Raw genomic sequence first — 16239 nt, forward strand, 5'->3', positions numbered from 1 at the left:
TCTGCATGTAGTATTCATAGTACTATTGGAAAGTGTCCCTTGTTAATAAATCTTTCTGTCCCTAACTCAGTTCCCTGCTCTTAGGTGCTGCACAATCTATTTGCCTGGCCAGATGAGAATTCTAAGTGGGTTCTCCCTGGAGCAGCTGTTTCTCAGATCCCATTTCCATGGGTGGGGGAAGCTCTGAAAAATACTGTACTAGAATTTCCACAGTATTTAATTTATTCAGATTAACATAAGGCCTCTTAAGTCCTAGAGATTTCTGGACAACAATGGAAATGAAGGGGCCAACTACATGTTTTGGGAATGAAGAAAACCCTTGGGCAGGGCTACTCACACTGCAAACAGAAACCCAGGTCAGTGTCCCCCTCCTTTGGTGGGGAAAGATTATTGTGCCCAGGCCCTGCTCAGGTCCAGGCATGGGGGCTTCAGGCTGCTTCACATATTCTAATTCCCTCTCCCTCTGTGTCAGTTTCCTATTGCTGCTATAGCAAGTTACCACACCTTAATTCTTGAAACAGCACACATTAATTTTCATAGGGTTCTGGAGATGTCTGAGATGGGTCCTAAGGGCTAAATGAAGGTGTTGTCAGGATCCTGTTGTTTCTGGAGGCTCTGGGGAGCCTTGCTCTTTCCAGTACCGGAGGCCACCCCATTCCTTGGCTCATGGCTCTTTCCTCTATCTTTAAAGTCAGAAACATAGCATCTTCAAATCTCTCTCTCTCATCTCCTTCACTGACTCCCTCTTTCCCTTAGAAGGGCCTTATGGAGTTCCCGCTATGGGGCAGTGGGATTGGTAGCATCTTGGGAGCACTGGGATACAGGTTCAATCCCTAGCCCAGCACAGTGGGTTAAGGACCCAGCGTTGCCACAGCTGCAGCTCAAGTTGTAATTGAGGCTTGAATCTGATCCCTGGCCATGGAACTCCATGTGCTTCAGAGTAGCCAAAAAGAAAGAAAGAAAAAGAAAAAAAAAAAGAAAGGCCCTTGTGATTACATTGGACCCACTCGCACATTCTGAGATAATGCCTCCATCTCAAGACTCTTAACTTCATCATGTCTGCAAAGTACTTTATTCCCTATAAGGTAACATACTCAAAAGTTTCCAGTGGCATCTTTGAGGGGTCATCATTCTGGCCCACTGTGAGATCCTGAAGCTCAGGCCTATGTTGATGCTTCTAGTTTCCACTCCTCCCACCCCCACATCTAATGTGGCCAGCACTACCCCCAACAGCAGGATAGCTGGTAAGCATTAACTGAGTCTGATAAAGACTTCTCTTGGCCATTGATTTTCCTCTGCAGAATGATGGCTGCACTGTCTTCAGAGGAAGCACTTCCTTCTCTCTGCCTTCTCTGGTTTTTATCTTTACTTCTCTATTATGAACTTCCACCTCATTTTCACAATTTTTTAAAATTGTTGTCTTTTTAGGGCTGTGCCCATGGCACACAGAGGTTCCCAGGCTAGGGGGTGAATTGGAGCTGTAGCTGCCAGCCTACACCACAGCCAAGCAACACGAGATCCGAGCCATGTCTGTGACCTATACCACAGCTCATGGCAACCCTGGATCCCTAACCCAATGAGGAAGGCCAGGTATTGAATTGCATCCTCATGGTTACTAGTCAGATTCATTTCCGCTGGGCCATGATGGGAACTCCAATTTTCACGATTTTTGATTGCATGAGAAGCCCCCACACAGAGGAAAGGGAGGAGAAGGACCAGTAATGGAGGGACAATGTTTTTTTCTGGCTCTACTTCCTATACGCAGTTGTGGATAGAGTTAGGAGGTTTGGTGGAAAGTTGGGCAGCCTGGAACCAGATTTTTTAAGCACAAGAATGTGCTAGAGTGTCAAATCATTTCTGCATCTACTGCTTTTTTCTCTTATTAGACAGGGCTCTTTAAAATTCTCTGTTTTTCCCTAAAAAAATAACAGCCCTTCCATATTTCAGGACTGGAAAGACAAGATAAGCTTAGCGGTTGTTTAGGAAGCGTAGATTCTGCGATTAGGAAGCAGAAAAAGAACAAGTTGCTTGGGGAGCTCGAGATTCTCAATAGGAATAGATGAACATGACTCTATCTTAAAAGTGACAGTTCCAAAGCCTAGGAACTTTCTTTTAAAACAAACCCCAAAGCAGTTCATACTCTTTTTCACCTTAAAAGCTGTCCCCCAACCCCAATGGTTTGGCAGAAATCACTTTAAATACAGTGAACAGACCACATGGGGTGGAAGGGTCTTTTGGGTCCCCAGACCACAGTCCCAGCAGGTGTTGTCTTCCTTGCAACAACACATGATTCTCGGATGTCAGTTGATGAGATCCACCCAGTTCTGATGCCTTCTACCCAGAAAGAGAGAACCAAATTCCATAGGCTAAGGTCTCAGCCCCATAAGACCTCCCTCTACTTCAGATGTCAATCCCAAGTCCTGTGCTTTTGGGTTTGTTTGTTTTGTTTTTGTCTTTTTAGGGCTGCACCTACGGCATATGGAAGTTCCCAGGCTAGGGGTCGGATCAGAGCTGGCTACAGCTGCCAGCCTATACCACAGCCACAGCAACACCAGATCTGAGCCACATTTTTGACCTACACTACAGCTCACCACAAAGCCGGATTCACAAGCCACTGAGCAAGGCCAGGGATTGAACCTATGTCCTCATGAGTACTAGTGGGGCTCATTACCACTGAGCCATCATAGGAACTCCCCAGGTCCTATGCTTTTGACCTACTGGCTACAAATCAGAGGTTCCCACAACCTTCTCCTCAGGTTCTGTTAATTTGCTAGAATGGATCATGGAACTCAGGAAACCTGTTTTCTCACTAGATCATCGATTTATCATAAAAGAATGTTAAAGGGTACGAATCAGCAGCCAGATGAAAAGATACATTGGGGAAGGTACTGGGGAGGGTCATGGCACTTCTCTCCCCCGAATCTCTACCTGTTCACCAACCCGGTGCTCCTCAAACCCTGTCCCTTTGGGTTTTATGGAAGCTTCACTACCCAAACATGATTGATTACATCAATGGCACTGGCAATTGATTCAACCTTCAGGCCCTCTCCCCTCCCCAGAAATCAAAGGGCAGAGCTGAAAGTTTCCTTTCCCCATCACGAGGTTCTCATGGCAACCAGCGCCACTCCTGGGTGGGATCCAAAAGTCACCTTCTGTTTTCGGGATCTGAGAACAAGAGACCAAATATTATCCCACTGCCCTTGTCACTCAAGGAATTCCAAGGGTTTGGAGCTGTGAGCCAGGAATTGTGGATGAATGACCAAATATATATTTTATACCTGAATGGTTAAATATATTTTTCCTATAAATCACAATATTGCAGGTGGGAACAGCAGCACATGCCATGGTTCAAATCTGGTGCTTATCAGCCAGTGAGTAAAGACAGAAGGCAGGTTTAGATGTTCTTATAAGCACAGAATGTTACCTGCGCTTCCAGTCCAGTGGTTCTTAGAATGCCCTGGTCCCTGGACCAGCTGCTGCAACATCACCTGGAAACCTGCAAGAAATGTGGGTCTCAGCCCAGACTTACATGTTTGAGAACCATCCTCGTACAGTACCATCAAGGAGTCTGGACTATAGGAGCCGCTGCATCTTTAGGGCCAGCTTCCACTGTCTGAGCCGAGCCATTCAAGGACAGGATCCCTCTTCCTGCCTTCCCCAATCCCTGCGAATACATAGAATTCCACAATTAGAATGCATTCCTTTCATGTGAAGCATTACCTCCATTAAAATACAGAAAATGGAGAAACACTTTCACTTATGCTGTACTCTTTCTGGGGCTGCCAGGGCATCCTCAGACCCATAGCTGAAGTTAATCACAGCTCCTGCAAGGACACTTTGTGTCATTTAAAGGACTATGGCCCTCCAAATTATTTTAATGTTATAGAATGAGATGAAAAAGTATAAGGAAGTTGGGGTTTACCATGTTGGAAAAAAATAATACAAGAAATCTGCTCATTCTACGTACAAAAGTTTACCAGAGTGAGGGGTTTCCTTCTTCTGTTGCTAATGGGGTGGAGAGTTGCAGATAAACCCTTGATTCTGGGTTTATACCCAGTTTTGTCCTGAGGAAGTGCCCCCCCCTAAATTTTACACAAGGAGGCAAACCTGAAAACTTGGAGAGTTCTGATCTCCCTCACCTATATGATACTTGTGGAAATTACCAGTTTAACTTTTCTGGAGCAGAACTACCTTCTCATGGGAGAGGTGCTGAGAAATACATATCTGAAAAGCATTTACAATTGCCTTTTGCAACTGCAGGGCACTTCTAAGGTTTGAATACTTGCTAATCATTGTTTTCCCCAGGCTCTTAATTTCTCCAGGTGCCGGAGACATGTAAGATTAAAGTAAACGCTAATAAATACCTGGAGTGCTGTGTTTTTAATGTTGAGACATTAACTGTGTTATTTCAAGTTGGGAAACATGAGACCACAATACAACTGGAACCCTAAGTGCTCAACCACACTCTCCTTGGAAGCTCTTATTATAGACATAAGTAACAGTGTTTCTTGACAATGCGCCCAAAGACCTGGGGCTGGCAAACGTTTGCAAGTCTAAGAAATAAGAAAACGTTATGTGTTACAGTCCTGAAGCATTTCCTTCCTTTGTTTCTCATGGGGTTGGGTACTGCCACTTGTCCTCCAGAGCTTGTCGCACAGCAAGGTGCTCATCAATACTCTGAATGCACGACCCTGGCCTCCTTGAGCTGGTTCTGTCACCTGTGTTTAGTTCAGGAAGGCAAGTCAGCTTCCAGGTTAGGGGACAGTGGATTTAGGATTCACTGTGGGGAGGTTTGTTAAGCGATGTAAGTTGGGAACCTGTGACACAAGTATTCATATTTTAGGATTTTACTCTTGAGCTGGTTAGCTTCCCTAGGAAAGTACTTTTCAGTCTCTTGCCTGAAAGACTTAGGCTTGGTGCTAGAGTTCTGGGAGCAACATGGAGGAAGAAAGATGAGGATCACTGTGCCCAGCGGGGTACTCCAGAGAACCTATAAGAGATTATCTATCTATCTATCTCTATAGATAATATGGGACACTGATCACAGTATAAAGTTAAGCTGGAAAAAAAGCAAACTGCAAGATTATCAGAACACGATGATGAGAATGAAACAAAATCCACATAAAAAGCAAAAGAAAAACTACAAAAACCATAACAGTTGTGTTATGGTAGTGAGATTATGGTAGTTTTTCCCATTTATTTTCTAAACTTACTGTAATATATCATAAAGCTTATACAGCATTTTACACAAAACACATATTCTCTCAATAAATATTTATAGAAATTGTGTTAGATGGCTTAACTTGTCCTAATGTAGGCATTCTTCCCTTAAATAATTCTCTGGTGGCTTTATTTAGCAAATCAAAATAACCAAATCCCAAATGCTAGACCTTTTGCCATTTGTAATTCTCACACCTAATTGAAAGAATATGTGAAACGTGCAGTAATATGAGGCACACTGTCTGTGCTCTCAGAGGACCACTGCCTGAGCAGAGGAAGCAGTTTCTCTCCAAGTCTGCCTTTGCCTTAGTGCTCTGGGCTCCCGTATTAGTTTGGGGCCCTGGTCTGGATTCTGGGTAATTTTATGCAGCAATGCTCCATAGACTTATCCCAGAAATGAGGTCCCCTGTAGCCTATGGGACTTTCTATTAGAAGGTGGGCAGGCTGCACAAGGATTCGTTCCTTCTCCCCACTGTCTAGGGAAATGTGTGACAGTCAAAGATTAATTGTTAGGGTTGAGGGATCCAAGTAGGAAGGTGAAAAATAAGGGGAGAGAATTTGTCAGTGGGTGTCAGATGATAAATGAAAGAAAGAGGAACCAAGTTTCCTATCACAAGGCTGAGCAAACGCTTTTTGAAAAGAGCCTATTTGACTCCGGAATAGACTTTGACACCAATTAGATCCTGAAATATTAAATCCTGAAAATCATAGTCATTTCTTTCCAGGTTTCAAACTCTGTCACAATAAAGGGCAGGAAAGTACCAGTAAGCATCATTTGTCTGGATGGCAGGCCTGCACTGTGCCTGGGAACAGAATTTGAAAGCCTTGGTCTTGCCGTTGGAGAAGGCAGCTTCCATGTGTACCCTCCTCAAGTTAAGCAAGCACCGTTCATTAGGGAGTCCAGCTGTGTTGTCTCCATTGCTTTTCTGGCTGAGAAATAGTTTACTCCCCAAACTCTAGGCTACAAGCCCCAACCCCAAACTGGCATCCTCAGTTTGAACATCAGAGTCAGTGATTATATCTGTTGGGGATTCTCAAACTCAATTTGACAAAAGAAGACCAAAGGCACTGGTTTGGGCAACCACTGTCATGAAGAATGCACTAGTGCTTTGACAACCCTTATCCAGGCTGATACAATTAATCAGCAGAGACTGAAGGACACTTTCAGGCCTATGCTATCTGGACCCATAGTAGGTCCACATGGATTGAGTTTTGTGCATTTATCTGAAGTGCTATCCAGCCTCTCTGCCACCTGAGATGGAGTTGTACAGTATAAATGCACCTCAATTCACACAGTAGATGTGCTGTGCTCTGAAAACTTGTGTGAATCCAACCAAGTCTCTGAACACAGCTTGGATTTTCCAGTTTCTGAATCTGCTATTTCATCTGCATTTCCATGTATTAAAACCCAGTGCATTCTCCAAGGCACACCTGTAGCCTCTCTTCCCTGTGGCACTTCCCCAGCCAGCTTAGCACAGCCCATGTGTTCAAACTGGTCCCAGGAAAGCCCAAGGGCTGGGGCATTTATGGTTCCCTGAATCCAAAATTTGAAAGCCTTCCCGACCTCTTCGTATTTTGTCATTGATTAACATTTTGCTAGTATTGTCTTGTAGGTGCCTACATATTTGTATCTAATATCTTATGTAATTCGAATTAATAGGAAAGATATTAATACAAGACAGAGACGATACAGAGAAGTGGATGTAGGAAGTGGGATGACTTCATAGTTTGTTGATCCCATCACACCTCTAAGCCCTTGTCACAAACTGCCCCAGTAATAGTCCTTCATTGTTGTTCATCCTGTGAATAGGCCTTACGCTGGCTGCAAAGCTAAAAATGAAAGGCAAGTATCTAATTTATGCAACCAGTTGAATTATCACAATAAATGGCATATCTAAAAGCAATTCATTTCAGGATTTCTGAAGGTTTTCTTTTTTATTGTTTTTCGCTTTTTGTCTTTTTGTCTTTTTAGGGCCACACCCGCGGCATGTGGAGGTTCCCAGGGTAGGGGTCCAATCAGAGCTACAGCTGCTGGCCTACACCAGAGCCACAGCAACATGGGATCCAAGCCACGTCTGCAACCAACACCACAGCTCACAGCAACGCCAGATCATTGACCCACTGAGTGAGGCCAGGGATTGTACCCATGTTCTCATGGATGCTAGTTGGGTTTGTTAATTGCTAAGCCACAGTGGGAACTCCTGAAGTTTTTTGTTTTTTTGTTTTTTTTTTAATGTTTCCTCATTTTTATGCTGGGAGCAAAAGGAAAATCAAATAAGACAAGGATCTGCCCTTAAGGAGCTGATGGCCTGGAAGGCAGTAAGCCTGAGTAACTTTAAGAGGAGGGACAGCATCTCAAATTCCACGGAACTGAGTGGACACAAGGGAGAAGAAGCGGGAGGTGCCAGGGTTGGATTTTAATTGATGCCATACTGAGAAACACATTTCTGGCCAAGGAAAGATTCACAAAGGTACAGAGTGAAAATGCAAGGAGTTGGAATTAAGGGGGCTTGGCAAGCAATGAGGTCAGAGAAATGAAGCTTGTAGGGTGAGCCAAGAACTTTGGACAATCCTCTGAAAGTGTTAGAGGGGTAATCAAGATTATAAATCTGGAAAATGGAAATATTAAACCTTAGAATGACTGACCACTCAGCCTGCAGTGTAAGAATGCATCAGGTTTGGGGGTCAGGACTAGAGATGTGAACTAGTTTGGGAGCAATCCAGGTAAAACGTGGTGAGTTAGAACTCAGGCTGTAGCAGGAAAATGGAGAGAAAGGGATATATATATATATTATATATACATTATATATTACCACTGTCATGTAATTATATACAACTAAATATAAATATGTATGTATTTGTCTAGTGTATAGAATATATAATAATATATGTAATATTATGCACCGGCCTGAGTTTCTACCTCCTAAAGGCAGGGACAGGGGGCTGGCAAAGTCTCCAGGCTTCCTTGGACCTGCTGCAATAGGCAGCCAGAGGGTGTGGCCCCCTTAGAGGCAGCAGGGCTTCAGCAAGCTTTGCTGGACATGCAGGGTTGTGGCCAATACCCCACATAGGAACCCTCCTGACGACAGGCTGCAGCTGCAGCCAAGGCGGGAAGGGGGCTAACTGCCCAGGGCAGCATGAGGACATAGGCTTTTGTCTTTTTGCCCTCTATGTCTTCTCTGTCCCTTCTCAGAGAAGTTGCCCCCATCATTTTCCCCACACACCACCCCGGACCCCAGCACACACACGTGTGCATACACACAAGCACACACATACAACATGCAAATCCTCAAGGGTCATGACTCTAGCCTGTACTGTGGGAGGACAAAGGCTATGACTCAAATGTGAGATTTACATCTTAAAATAAATATGACTGAATCTTAACCCACATGAAATTTATGAAAACTTAAAGTGACCTAGCAGTTGCGGGATGGACTTCCCACATCAGTCAGGAAGCCTGTCAGCTGGTTAAAAGAGGAAAGGTCTGACAATGCAACAATAGCAGTTCTGGGGTATCAGTGTGTATAAAGCAAGTGGAATCTGATTGCCAACCTGGTTCCCGAAGTGAATGGATAAGCTAGTATTTCTAAAAACTACTCACTCCTCTACCCATTGGCAGGTGACCTGTCCCCCAACCAGCAAAGGTGCAGAATCTCATAAGCAAGGAGGATTCAGAAATTGTTTCTTGTTACTTTATTCCCCAAAAGCCCCAAGCCATGGCCCTTCAAATGTGGTTATTCCTTCTTACCTGGGTTAGTTCCCCAAATATAAGGAGGGTAGCAGTTCTCAATTTATAGTAAGCCTCTTTTGTTCTTTTTAAATTTAATTTAATTTTTGCTTTTTAGGGCCACACCTGCAGCATATGGAAGTTCTCAAGCTAGGGGTCGAATCGGAGTTATAGCCGCTGGCCTACGACACAGCCACAGCAGTGCAGGATCCAAGGTGCATCTGAGATCTATACCACAGCTCACGGCAATGCGGGATCCTTGACCCACTGAGCAAGCAGGCCAGGGATAGAACCTGCATCCTCATGGATCCTAGTTGGGTTTGTTAACCGCTGGGCCATGAAGGGAAATCTTTTTTTTTTTTTTTTAATTAATTTTGTTTTTTGTTTGTTTGTTTTGCTTTTTAGGGATGCTATAGTAAGCTTCTTTTGGAAGTTGTTTCTAACAGGACTGGCCTTGGTGACCCATGCAAGAAGCTCGTCTTTGTCTGAAAACAGTTCCTAGGCAAGAAACTCACAGCTGCCACTCACTACCAAATTAGTTTGATTCTCAGTCAGAGGTGACTGGGTGATCAGTCGAATTTCTCATGTGTTGCAACAACTGTCACAGGCCAGTGGGAATGCAGGAAGGCTTGGGCTGAGAATTGGGTTTAGAATTATAAATAATTATAAATAATTATAAATAATTCCAAACCCAAGCACCAACAATACCACTGAATGCTGTTTCTACACTCTAAAAACTCAGAAGACAACACACTGGTACAGTGACGACCTTTCTTTTCCCAGTAACTCCCAGCAAAAGACCCGACTTTAAAGTTCCCCCCAATCCTTCCACAACTGGTTCATCTGTGTTTCTAGCTAACGGCAAGAAACACCAGAGTTCATCTTGCTTTGTGGCTTGCGGGCTCAGTCACTCGATCACAGGATTATTTGTACTCAAGAGTATTGAAGGCCTTTGTTTAAGACCCTGGGTTACATTTCACATTACTTCTCACCTAGGATTACAATTCACAGTGAACTAACGTTCATAGGACCTTGTGCACAGTAGGTCCTCAATGAGTATTTGGTGAATGAATGGATACAGGACACTGGGGAATGTGGTTCCCTGCTGTTGGATCCAACTGTTGAATATATTCACTTTAGTTTTTTCTACACTGCCATCTCTTACCTCTTATTTGCAGCACGGTAATGTCACTTTTCTGTGGCTAGAGGGAAAGCAGATGTGAAAAACAAAATTCTTAAGAGGCCACACACTTTGGGGGAGGGGAGTTTGAAATGCATGTCTTCCTTCTTCTCTTTACCACTTATTTACAAAATTTACCAAATACTCAATGATATAGTCACCATGAATAAAGTCCAAAGTCCTTTTAATATTCCTAATTTGGACCTTAATCCACCATCACAACCTTCATTCCTACCAACCCCACTCTAGACAATCTAGTCTAAACCCTGCCCACAAACAGGTCTGTAATTTTCCAACAACATGCTTGCAAATGTCCTTCTTTTGCCTCGTCTACCCACTTCCCACGGCTTTCCTCAAGTGTTAAGGTCACAGAGCAGTCTTCTCCAACTATCCCAGACAGAGGGCAGATCCCAGGAGGAATCTTTGTCCTCTAAACTCCTGGAGTACTTATTGCCTCTGCCACTCATTAGTTTATATTAGGTATGCTGTGTGTCAAAGTTATTTTTTCCCCCATGTGAATACATCCTGTAGAACAGTCCACATTTTTCTATAGCTGAGTTGGAGAAAATGTAACTCTTGCAATGCTGTAACTCCTGGGTGATAGTGGTCAGAAAATACACCTTAGTTTTCCCAGCTCAGGGTCTTTTGACTTCAACACTATTAGCATTTGGGTGGATAACTCCATTGTCTGAGGCAACAGACTCAATGGCATGTCTCACTGGATCCCAATCCATAAATTCCACCATTGCTTTTTTTTTTTTTTTTTTTTTTTTTTTTGTCTTTTTGCTTTTTCTAGGGCCGCTCCCATGGCATGAGGAGGTTCCCAGGCTAGGGGTCTAATCAGAGCTGTAGCCGCCAGCCTACACCAGAGCCACAGCAATGTGGGATCCGAGCCACGTCTGCAACCCACACCACAGCTCACGGCAACGCCAGATCCTTAACCCACTGAGCAAGGCCAGGGATCGAACCCGCAACGTCATGGTTCCTAGTTGGATTCGTTAACCACTGAGCCACAAAGGGAATTCCACACCATTGCTTTCTTAAAAGCACACTGTTTTCTAGATTTCTTCTATATAATCATTTTAGCATAAACTGTCCAGCTCCTACAATATCTACTTTGGGCCAAATCCATCTGGAGAATAGATAGGAATTGCTCAAAGGAAAGCCAGTAAAAACTTTTTTAAAGTACAAAGGCAAACTAAAATGAACAATTCTGAACTGTAAGCGTGGTTGATAGTGACATTTATAAACTAATCTTGGAGTTCCTGTTGTGGCTCTGTGGAAACGAATCTGACTAGCATCCATAAGGACACAGGTTTGATCTCTGGCCTTGCTCAGAGGGTTAGGATCCGGCGTTGCTGTGAGCTGCGGTGTAGGTAGCAGATGTGGCTCAGATCTGACGTTGCTGTGGCTGTGACATAGGCTGATGGCTATGGCTCTGATTTGACCGGTAGCCTAGGAACCTCCATATGCCTTGGGTGGGGCCCTAAAAAAGACCAAAAAAAAAAAAAAATCTTATTTTAGAAAACTTGATTAAAAGCCCTCCGTGATCATGGCAGGGGCCATGGTGACCTTGGGCAGCTGGTGACTGGTGAGTGATGTTACACGAGCTGGGCCAGTAGTCTAAGTAGTGACAGATTCTCATTTGGAGAGAAGGTGTGTTGTTGCCCTGGTTTAGCAGCCTCGTGGGATGTGGAGCTTCCCAGTATTCATTAAAGAGACTAAAGAAATGTATGACATCTTCTCTCACTGGGCTGTGGTTAAGTAAGGACGTGTGGAATTCAAAACTGGGGGCTGATGGAAAAATGAAATAAAATGTGAGGGTGATTGCTGGAGCAGAACTTCTCACTGCGTCAACAGAGGCAAAATGTAATCTTCTCAGATGTGGGACATATGTGGCTGGCAATTTCCAGTTCAGGAGTGTGGGTAGACATGGTTTTAAGTATCCCCCAAAGAAATAACCATCAAAAGAGAACAGAAAGTGCCCTCAGGCTGTTGTATATTATTTGAAGTTGTTGCAGGCTTCCATGTGACTTCTTAACCTGCTTCATTCACAGCCCTTCTCTAGCCCAATTCCTCTTTCAAAGTACAAAATTCTGAATGGCAGAAAAAATTATCCTTGTTTTCTTCCTTTTAAATACCATTAAATTCCCCAGAACTTGTGACTTTAAGGACTTTACAGGAATTCAAATTACCTATGGTGGAATTTCTTCACCTATTTTTATTAACTGACTCCTTTGGTTGTTAGTTCACAAGGCTGAGACCTGCACAGGGTTTCCCAAGGACATCTACGATCTGACTAAGGGGATTCCATCTCTTGGTTAACAAGAGAAATGACCACTGTCTTAAAACTTACTAGAATCTCAATATTGTAAGAATGAAGTTGAACAAGCTCTTAGTTGAACTTTCCAGATGCTTTTACAATTAGAGAAAGGGAGAATGTAGAAGGATTAGGCGCTGGCATTAGACATCAATAGGTACCACCTGAATTCAGAGGCTGTTTTTATGTTTTAATTACTTACGGAAAGCAAGGCAGAATCTATACTTCCCAGCCCTTCTCCACTGAGCAATAGTATCAAAACACTATGACCCTGGGTGAGACCAGATGTACAAAGAGAGATGAAGAGAAAATAGAAAAAACCTGCAATTTCCTGCCTCTCAAGAGATAAGACGTTGAATTTGCCTTTGAAGTTAAATGTCTTTTTTTCTGGGAAGCCACCCAATGGAGAAATACCCTCTTCTAGGAAGGTGATATTTGAAACCATGTGGCTCTGGCTCCAAGGAGCTAAACTCCTCTGCATAATAATATAAAGGGTATAATTATTGTGGTTAGAGTCACTTTTCTGCAGATTGTGCTTCTTTAGAGTAATTTTCTTTCCCAAATATGGATTTACACTTCAATGTGCCAATGTTAAAATTATTGCTTACTTTTGTGATGTTAATGCATTGTTCCTCAAAGGCAATGTTGAGAAAAGATCCCCAGTCTGCAAGAAATCCATGCAGGCCTGACCTTCTCTTCACTTCTCTGCACTAGAGGAGAGACCATTGAAAAAGAAAAAAGAGAAAGAAGGAAAAGTCAGAATGGCAAGGTATGGCCACATAAAAAGGGAAAAGAATTGACTGGGCTTTGGGTGGCTCAGTACATACACCAATTACCAGTCTAGAAAACAAGTCTAAGTAAATTTAAAATAAATGACCATAGCAGAATTACTAGAAAGCAATAACAGAAAAACATCTGAAAACATCATAAATATTTGGAAATTAAACTTCTAAATAGAAATATGGAAGTATTTTAAACTGAAAAAGATGAAATCACAAGTCAAAATTATGAGATGCAGCTAAATCAGTGCTTTGAGGGACATTATATTAGAAAAGAGAAAGACCTAGCATCAGTATTCTAAGCTTACACCACATTTGTTAATCACTAAGTCCCGTCAGTTCTACTTCCTAAATATTTCTTAGTTTACTTCTCTCCATCATGCTATCTCAGCCTCCTAACAGATCTCCATATCCAGTCTTGCCTTCCTCTCACCCCAGATCTTCTATTTCTTCTGTTCAGCAGCATCTCTCATTACTTCCTCCTTGCATTCCAGCCTCACTGATCTTCTTGAGTTTCTTAGAGTTATCATACCTTCCTCTGGGTCTTTTCAGACATGTTCCTAGACCACTCTTTTACCTCCAGGCCACATTATTAGCTTCCACACATGGAAAAATCCTACCTTAAACTTCTCTTCTTTCTGGAAGCCCTGCTGCTGCTATAGATAGCTTCTACTATAGCTCATTGTACTTCCTTTGTGGTAGCATTTAACATCTCTTTATCACCCATTTAATTGCCTCTTTTTCCTGACTGCTTGGGGGAGACTAGATGAAGTCTTCTACATCTGATATTGTATATCTGGCCACTAACACAATTCCTGGAACATAGTAGGAGCAAACTAAATATTTGACAAATGAGTGAAAACCTATTTTAGTAGAAATATGACCACCAGGTTTGTGGTTACAAGTCAATGAGGTCATGACTTGGGGATTACAGCTTTCAGTCAACATTGGTTTTTTCCCCAGCATCCACTTATTCTTCCAGTTTAACAATGGCCCTGAATTCTCTTTGGGGATCCATGTGGTTCCTGGGAAGCATATACTTACCCTGGCTCCAGCAGTTACATAAATATTCACGATTGAGAAAGCCGATCTGCTCTTGTGGTTTCTACTACTTGAAACTACAATTTCTCAATTAAATGAGTTACTGGGACTCCCTATAAGGCTTCGGGGCCCTCCCATTTCATCATCTTCCTGTCATGAGAAGTACTGGGTGAAGTTCTCTGGCAGTGTTCCTGTCATGATTCTTTGGAAGGACTATTTAGAAGGATCTGGGTGATTGCCTAATGCCCTAGAAAGAGCATAAGCAATAACTTGGCACATGTTCGAATGAAACATGTCTAATGTCATGAAGAAGGTGAAACAGATAAGAATAATAAAGGAAAACCAAAGTGGAATTAACCTAAATTTAAATAGTATCACTCCCATGATATTTTTTGCATAGAGCAAGCAAATGGAAATGGCTGTCTGGCCGAAAGAGAAAATGCTGTGTCTTATTCCATCTATTTTTTTCCTTTTTTTCTATTTTCTAAAATAACATGAATTGTCTTTTCCACAATATAAATAATTCATGTTTATTATGGACAATTTGGGCATTTAAAAATGTATATAAAGAAATGGATCTCCCCAAACAATACACAGCGTAACCACTGATAATGTCTTTTTTTGGTAATGTTCTGATGCATTTTCTTTCATAAGTTTTTGCACATGGAATATAGATGAATATTTTCCTTTTCAAAATTCAAGTGTATGTTTTTCGTATATTGCTTTTGTCTATGTAAATTATGACCCCCAAAAGTAATTTTTAAAACCTTCCATTTTGTGGATATGCTGTGATTTTTAAAAAATTTTTGTTAAAGTGTAGTTGATTTGCAATATTGTGCAATTTCTGCTGTATAGCAAAGTGACACAGTCATAAATACATACATATACATATATATATATATATATATATGTATATGTATACATTCTTTTTCTTATATTCTTCTCCCAGGAGATTGGATATAGTTCCTTGTGCTGTACAGTAGGACCACATTGCTTATCCATTCTAAAGTTAATAGTTTGCATCTACTAAACCCAAACTCCCAGTCCATCCCACTCCCCTGCTGTAATTTTTTTTCCATTTTTTTTATTACTCAAATGAATTTATCACATCTGTCGTTGTATAATGATCATAACAATCTGATTTCACAGGATTTCCATCCCACAGCCCAAGCACATCCCCCACCCCCAAAACTGTCTCCTCTGGAGACCATTAAGTTTTTTCAATGTCTGTGAGTCAGCATCTGTTCTGAAAAGAAGTTCTGTCTGTCCTTTCTTCAGATTCCATATGTCAGTGAAAGCATTTGATGTTGGTGTCTCATTGTATGGCTGACTTCACTTAGCATGATAGTGTCTAGGTCCATCCATGTTGCTAAAAATGCTGGTATTCCGTTCTTTTTGATGGATGAGTAATCTTCCATTGTGTATATGTACCACATCTTCTGGATCCACTCCTCTGTCGATGGACATTTAGGTTGTTTCCACGTCTTGGCTATTGTAAATAGTGCTGCAATGAACACTGGAGTTCATGTGTCTTTTCCAGTCATGGTTTTCTCTGGATAGATGCCCCAGGAGTGGGACTGCTGGATCAAATGGTAGTTCTATTTTTAGTTTTCTGAGGAATCTCCATACTGCTTTCCACAGTGGTTGCACCAATTTACAATCCCACCAACAGTGTACTAAGGTTCCTTTTTCTCCGTACCCTCTCCAGCACTTCTTGTTTGTAGACTTTTGGATGATGGCCATTCTGGCTGGCGTAAGGTGCTACCTCATTGTGGTTTTGATTTGCATTTCTCTAATAATGAGTGACGCTGAACATCTTTTCATGTGTTTCTCGGCCATCTGTATGTCTTCTTTGGAGAATTGTCTGTTTAGATCTTCTGCCCATTTTTTGATGGGGTTGTTTGTTTTTTTGGTATGGAGCTGCAGAAGTTGTTTATAAATTTTGGAGATTAATCCTGTGTCAGTCAATTCA

At 42.2% G+C, this 16239-nt stretch overlaps 1 protein-coding gene across 1 annotated transcript in view; it reads right to left on the reverse strand.

Moving 5' to 3' along the window:
* C1H18orf63 (chromosome 1 C18orf63 homolog) overlaps positions 1-16239 on the reverse strand; it is an 85248-nt gene that overhangs the window by 15726 nt on the left and 53283 nt on the right. The window contains exons 16-17 of the transcript XR_014815728.1: positions 13056-13157; positions 3530-3664 (exon numbers count right to left, since the gene is read on the reverse strand). The gene's annotated coding sequence lies outside the window, so the exon portion shown is untranslated. The remainder of the gene's footprint in view (positions 1-3529; positions 3665-13055; positions 13158-16239) is intronic.

Source organism: Sus scrofa, chromosome 1, assembly GCF_054392235.1.
Source record: "Sus scrofa isolate SSC_HxYL_T2T_F1_AM1 chromosome 1, Sscrofa_HxYL_maternal_Yorkshire_Landrace_v2.0, whole genome shotgun sequence".
NCBI lineage: Eukaryota > Metazoa > Chordata > Mammalia > Artiodactyla > Suidae > Sus > Sus scrofa.